The 7,332-nt window shown below is 39.0% G+C and overlaps 1 pseudogene; it reads right to left on the bottom strand.

Annotated features, from left to right (window-relative positions):
* Positions 1-6,065: 6,065 nt before the first annotated feature.
* LOC112624601 lies at positions 6,066-6,733 on the bottom strand (annotated as a pseudogene).
* Positions 6,734-7,332: the final 599 nt, after the last annotated feature.

Here is a 7,332-nt window from a genome sequence, read left to right as displayed (position 1 = left end):
TGGTGTATAAGAATGCTTGTGATTTTTGCACATTAATTTTGTATCCTGAGACTTTGCTGAAGTTGCTTATCAGCTTAAGGAGATTTGGGCTGAGACAATGGGGTTTTCTAAGTATACAATCATGTCATCTGCAAACAGGGACAATTTGATTTCTCCTTTTCCTAACTGAATACCCTTGATTTCTTTCTCTTGCCTGATTGCCCTAGCCAGAACTTCCAACCCTATGTTGAATAGGAGTGGTGAGAGAGGGCATCCCTGTCTTGTGCCCGTTTTCAAAGGGAAATTTTCCAATTTTTGCCCATTCAGTATGATATTGGATGTGGGTTTGTCATAAATAGCTCTTATTATTTTGAAGTACGTTCCATCAATACTGAATTTATTGAGCGTTTTTAGCATGAAGGGCTGTTGAATTTTGTCAAAAGCCTTTTCTGCATCTATTGAGACAATCATGTGGTTCTTGTCTTTGGTTCTGTTTATATGTTGGATTATGTTTATTGATTTGCGAATGTTGAACCAGCCCTGCATCCCAGGGATGACGCCCATTTGATTATGGTGGATAAGCTTTTTGATGTGTTGCTGAATCCGGTTTGCCAGTATTTTCTTGAGGATTTTTGCATCGATGTTCATCAGGGATATTGGTCTAAATTTCTCTTAAAAAGTGAAAGAAGCTTTCTAAGAAACTTCTTTGTGTTCTGTGAAATCGTCTCATAGAGTTACAGTTTTCCCCTCAAGTAGACTTTCGCTAAGCCTCTTCTTGTGGAATTTTCAAAGTGACATTTGGTAGCCCTTGGAGAGCTATGGTGAAAAAATAAATATCCTCAGATCAATAGGGGAAAGAAGCTTTCTGAGAAACGGCTTAGGGTTCTGTTAATTCATCTCACAGAGTTACAGCTTTTCCCTCAAAAATCCGTTTGCTAAGACTGTTCTTGTGGAATTGGCAAAGTGATATTTGGAAGCTCATAGAGGTCTATGGTGAAAAAGAAAATATCCTCAGATACAAAATGGAAAGAAGCTTTCTGAGAAACTGCTTTTTGGTGTCTGACTTCCACTCATAGAGTTACAGCTGTAATTCGTGGAGCTGTTTGCTAGCCTTATTCTGTGGAATCGGAAAACAGATATTTGGTTCCCTTTGAAGACTATAGGGCCAAAGGAAATATCCTCTGATAAAAAAGAGAAAGAAGCTTTCTGAGAAACTTCTTTGTTTTCTGTGAAATCATATCACAGAATTACAGCTTTCCCCTCTAGAAGCCGTTCGCTAAGACTGTTCTTTTGGAATTTGCAAAGTGATATTTGGAAGCCCATGGAGAGCTGTGGTGCAAAAAATAATATCCTCAGATAAAAACTGGAAAGAAGCTTTCCGAGAAACTACTTAGTGGTCTGTTAATTCATCTGAGAGAGTTACAGATTTCCCCTCAAGAAGCCTTTCGCTAAGGCTGTTTTTGTGGAATTTGCAAAGTGATATTTGGAAGCTCATGGAAGGCAACGGTGAAAAAGATAATATCCTCATAGAAAAACTGGAAAGAGGCTTTCTGAGAAACTGCTTTGTGATGTGTGACTTCCACTCACAGAGTTACAGCTGTATTTCGTGGAGCTGTTTGATAGTCTTATTTCTGTGGAATCTTGGAACTGATATTTCAGAACCCTTTGAAAACTATAGGGCCAAAGGAAATATCCTCCGTTAGAAAAGAGAAATAAGCTTTCTGAGAAACTTCTTTGTTTTCTGTGAAGTCATCTCACCAAGTTACAGCTTTCCCCTCAGGAAGCCGTTCGCTAAGACTGTTCTTGTGGAATTTGCAAAGTGGTATTTCGAAGCCCATGGTGGGCTATTGTGAAAAAGAAAACATGCACAGATAAAAACTGGACAGAAGCTTTCTGAGAACCTGCTTTGGGATGTGTGACTTCCAACACAAGGTTACAGCTGTATTTCGTGGAGCTACTTCTATCCTTATTTCTGTGGAATCTGAGAACTGATATTTCGGATCCCTTAGAAGACAATAGGGCAAAAGAAAACATCCTCCGATAAAAAAGAGAAAGAATCTTTCTGGGAAACTTCTTTGTGTTCTGTGAAATCACCTCACGGAGTTACAGCTTTCCCCTCAAGAAGCCTTTCACTAACACTGTTTTTGTGGAATTTGCAAAGTGATATTTGGAAGCCCATGGAGGGCTATGGTGAAAAAGAAATTATCCTCAGATAAAAACTGGAAAGAAGCTTTGTGAGAAACTCCTTAGTGTTCCGTTAATTCATCTCACAAAGTTACAGCTTCGCCCTCAAGTAACCATTCACTAAGACTGTTTTTGTGGAAATTACAAGGTGATATTTGGAAGCCCATAGAGGGCTATGATGAAAAAGAAAATATCCTCAGAAAAATACTGGAAAGATGCTTCATGAGAAACTGCTTTGTGATGTGTGACTTCCACTCATAGAATTACAACTGTATTTCGTGGAGCTGTTTGGTAGCCTTATTTTTGTGGGGTCTGAGAACAGATATTTCGGATCCCTTTGAAGACTATAGGGCCAAAGGAAATATCCTGCGATAAAAAAGAGAAATAAGCTTTATGAGAAACTTCTTTGTGTTTGGTGAAATCATCTCAGAGAGTTATAGCTTTCCCCTCAAGAAGCCTTTCGCTAAGACTATTTTTGTGGAATTTGCAAAGTGAAAAAAGAAACAACTTTCTCAGACAGCTTCTTTCTCATTTCTATCGGAGGATATTTCCTTTGGCCGTATAATCTTCCAAGGCATCCGAAATATCAGTTCTCAGATTCCACAGAAAAGAAGGCTAGGAAACAGCTGCACGACATACAGCTATAACATCGTTAGTGGAAGTCACACATCACAAAGCAGTTTCTCAGAAACCTTCTTTCTCATTTTATCGGAGGATATTTCCTTTGGCCCTATAGTCTTCCAGGGGAAAGCTGTACCTCTGTGAGATGAATTCAGAGAACACAAAGCAGTTTCTCAGAATGCTTCCTTCAAGTTTTTATCTGAGGATATTTTTTTTTCCCCCATTGCCCTCCGTTGGCTTCTAAATATCACTTTGGACATTCCACAAGCTCAGTCTTAGCGAAAGTCTTCTTGAGGGGAAAGCTGTAACTCTGTGAGATGAATTAACAGGACACCAAGCAGTTTCTCAGAAAGCTTTTTTCCAGTTTTCATGTGAGAATATTTTCTTTTTCACTATAGCCCGCTATGGGCTTCCAAATATCACTTTGCAAATTCCACAAGAACAGTCTTAGTGAACGGCTTCTTGAGGGGAAAGTTGTGACTCTATGAGATGAATTAACAGAACACTAAGCAGTTTCTGAGAAAACTTCCTTGCAGTGTTTCTCTGAGGATATTTTCTTTTTCATCATAGCCCTCTATGGGCTTCCAAATATCACTTTGCAAATTTCACAAGAACAGTCTTAGCGAACGGCTTCTTGAGGGGAAAGCTGTAACTCTGTGAGGTGAATTAATAGAACAGTAAGCAGTTTTTCAGAAAGCTTCTTTCCACTTTTTTTCTGAAGATATTTTCTTTTTCACCATAGCCCTCCATGGGCTTCCAAATATCACATTGCAAATTCCACAAGAACAGTCTTAGCGAATGGCTTCTTGAGGGGAAAGCTGTAACTCTGTGAGATGAATTCACAGAACACAAACCATATTCTCAGAAAGCTTCTTTCCAGTTTTTCTCTGAGGATATTTTCTTTCTTCAACTTAGCCTTCTATGGGCTTCCAAATATCACTTTGCGAATTCCACAAGAACAGGCTTAGCGAGCGGCTTCTTGAGGGGAAAGCTGTAACTCTGTGAGATGAATACACAGAACACAAAGCAGTTTCTCAGAAAGCTTCTTTCAAGTTTTTCTCTGAGAATATTTTCTTTTTCCCCATAGCCCTCCAACGGCTTCCAAATATCACTTTGCACATTACGCTAGCACAGTCTTAGCGACAGGCTTCCTGAGGGGAAAGCTGTAAATCTGTGAGATGAATTCCGAGAAGACAAACCAGTTTCTCAGAAAGCTTCTTTCCAGTTTTTATCTGAGGATATTTTCTTTTTCCCCAGCCCTCCATGAGCTTCCAAATATCACTTTGCCAATTCCACAAGAACAGTCTTAGCGAAAGGCTTCTGGAGAGGAAAGCTGTAACTGCCTGACATGATTTCACAAAAAACAAAGAAGTTTCTCAGAAAGCTTCTTTCTCTTTTTTATCTGAGGATATTTCTTTTGGCCCTATAGACTTCAAATGGATCCGAAATATCAGTTCTCTGATTTCATAGAAATAAGGCCAGCAAACAGTTCCACGAAATACAGCTGTAACTCTCTGAGTGGAAGTCACACATCACAAAGCAGTTTCTCAGAAATCTTCTTTCCAGTTTTTGTCTGAGGATATTTTCTTTTTCACCATAGCCCTCCGTGGGCTTCCAAATGTCACTTTGCAAATTCCACAGAAACTGTCTTAGCGAACGCCTTCCTGACGTGAAAGCTGTAATTCTGTCAGATGAATTAACAGAACACTAAACAGTGGCTCAGAAAGCTTCTTTCAAGTTTTTATCTGAGGATATTTTCTTTTTCACCATAGCCCTCCATGGGCTTCCAAATATCACTTTGCAAATTCCATAAGTACAGTCTTAACGAAAGGCTTCTTGAGGGGAAAGCTTTAACTGTCTGAGATGATTTCAAAGAAAACAAAGAAGCTTCTCAAAAAACTTCTTTCTCTTTTTTATCTGAGGATATTTCGTTTGGCCCCGTAGACTTCAAAGGGATCCGAAATATCAGTTCTCAGATTACACAGAAATAAGGCTAGTAAACAGTTCCAAGAAATACAGCTGTAACTCTGTGAGTGGAAGTCACACATCACAAAGCAGTTTCTCAGAAAGCTTCTTTCCAGTTTTTATCTGAGGATATTTTCTTTTTCACCATAGTCCTCCACGGGCTTCCAAATATCACTTTGCAAATTCCACAAGAACTGTCTTAGCCAACGGCTTCTTGAGGGGGTATCTGTAACTCTGTGAGATGATTTCACAGAACACAAGAAGTTTCTCAGAAAGCTTCTTTCTCTTTTTTTTCGGAGTTTATTTCCTGTGGCCCTATAGTCTTCAAAGGGATACAAAATACCAGTTCTCAGTTTCCACAGAAATAAGGGTAGCAAACAGCTGCACGAAATACAGCTCTAACTCTGTAAGTGGAAATCACATATCACAAAGCAGTTTCTCAGAAATCTTCTCTCCAGTTTTTCTCTGAGGATATTTTCTTTTTCACCGTAACCCTCTAAGGGCTTCCAAATGTCACTTTGAAAATTCCGCTAGAACAATTACCAAACGGCTCTTTGAGGGGAAAGCTGTAATTCTGTGAGATGAATTAACAGAAAACTTAGCAGTTTCTTTGAAAGCTTCTTTCCAGTTTTTCTCTGAGCATATTTTCTTTTTCACCATAGCCCTCCATGGGCTTCCAAATATCACTTTTCAAATTCCACAAGAACAGTCTTAGCGAAAGCCTTCTTGAGGTGAAAATTGTAAATCTGTGAGATGATTTCACAGAACACAAAGAAGTTTCTCAGACGGCTTCTTTGTCTTTTTTATCGGAGGATTCTTCCTTTGGCTTTTAGTCTTCAAAGGGATTCGAAATATCAGTTCTCAGATTCCACAGAAATAAGGCTAGCAAACAGCTCCAGGAAATACAACTGTAACTCTGTGAGTGGAAGTCACACATCACAAAGCAGTTTCTAAGAAAGCTTCCTTCCAGTTTTTTTCTCAGCATATTACGTTTTTCACCATCGCCCTCCATGGGATTCTAAATATCACTTTGCAAATCCAAAAGAACCGTCCTAGCGAAAGGCTTCTTGAAGGGAAAGCTGTAACTCTCTTAGATGATTTCACAGAAATAATAGAAGTTCTCAGAATGCTTCTTTCTGTTTTTTATCGGAGGATATTTCCTTTTCTCTATAGTCATCAAAGGATTCGGAAATATCAGTTCTCATATTCCACAGAAATAAGACTAGCAAATAGCTATACGAAATACAGCTGTAACTCTGCGAGTGGAAGTCACACATCACAAAGCAGTTTCCCACAAAGCTTCCTTCCAGTTTTTCTCAGAGGATATTTTCTTTTTCCCCATAGCCCTCTATGGGCTTCCAAATATCACTTTGCAAATTCCACAAGAACAGTCTTAGCGAACGACTTCTTGGGGGAAAGCTGTAACTCTGTAAGATGAATTAACAGAACACTAAGCAGTTTCTCAGAAAGTTTCTTTAAAGTTTTTATCAGAGGATATTTTCTTTTTCATCATAGCCCTCCACGAGCTTCCAAATATCACTTTGTAAAGTCCACAAGAACAGTGTTAGCGAACAGCTTCTTGAAGGGAAATCTGTAACTCTGTGAGATGAATTAACAGAACACTAAGCAGTTTCTCAGAAAGCTTCTTTCCAGTTTTTATCTGAGGATATTTTCTTTTTCACCATAGCCCTCTATGGGCTTCCAAATATCACTTTGCAAATTCCACAAGAACAGTCTTAGCGAAAGGCTTCTTGAGGTGAAAGCTGTAACACTGTGAGATGATTTCAGAGAAGTAAAAGAAGTTTCTCAGAAAGCTTCTTTCCACCTTTTATCTGAGGATATTTTCCTTTTCTCCATAGCCCTCCAAGGGCTTCCATATATCACTTTGCAAACTCCACAAGAACAGTCTTAGCGAAGAGCTTCTTGAAGTTAAAGCTGTAACTCTGTGAGATGAATTAGCAAAACACTAAGCAGTTTCTCAGAAAGCTTCTTTCCAGTTTTTATCTGAGGTATTTTTCTTTTTCACCATAGCTTTCCATGGGCTTCCAAATCTCACTTTGCAAATTCCATGAGAAAAGTCCTCGCAAAAGCATTATTGAGGGGAAAGCTGTAACTCTGTGAGATGACTTCATAGAAAACAAAGAAGTTTCTCATATAGCTTCCTTCTCTTTTTTATCGAAGGATATATCCTATGGCCCTATAGTCCTCAAAGAGATCCGAAATATCAGTTCTCAGATTCCACAGAAATAAGATTAGAAAGCAGCTCCACGAAATACAGCTGTAACCCTGTGAGTGGAAGTCACACGTCCCAAAGCAGTTTCTCAGAAAGCTTCTTTCCAGTTTTTCTCTGAGGATATTTTCTTTTTCACCATCGCCCTCTAAGGGCTTCCAAATATCACTTTGAAAATTCCACATGAAGACTCTTAGCAAACGGCTTCTTGAGAGGAAAGCTGTAACTCTGTGAGATGAATTAACAGAACACTAAGCAGTTTCTCAGAAAGCTTCTTTCCAGTTTTTATCTGAGGTATTTTTCTTTTTCACCGTAGCCCTCCATGGACTTCCAAATATCACTTTGCAAATTAC

Source organism: Theropithecus gelada, chromosome 5 (genome assembly GCF_003255815.1).
Source record: "Theropithecus gelada isolate Dixy chromosome 5, Tgel_1.0, whole genome shotgun sequence".
Lineage (NCBI taxonomy): Eukaryota > Metazoa > Chordata > Mammalia > Primates > Cercopithecidae > Theropithecus > Theropithecus gelada.
This window is presented reverse-complemented; position numbering and strand designations above follow the sequence as displayed.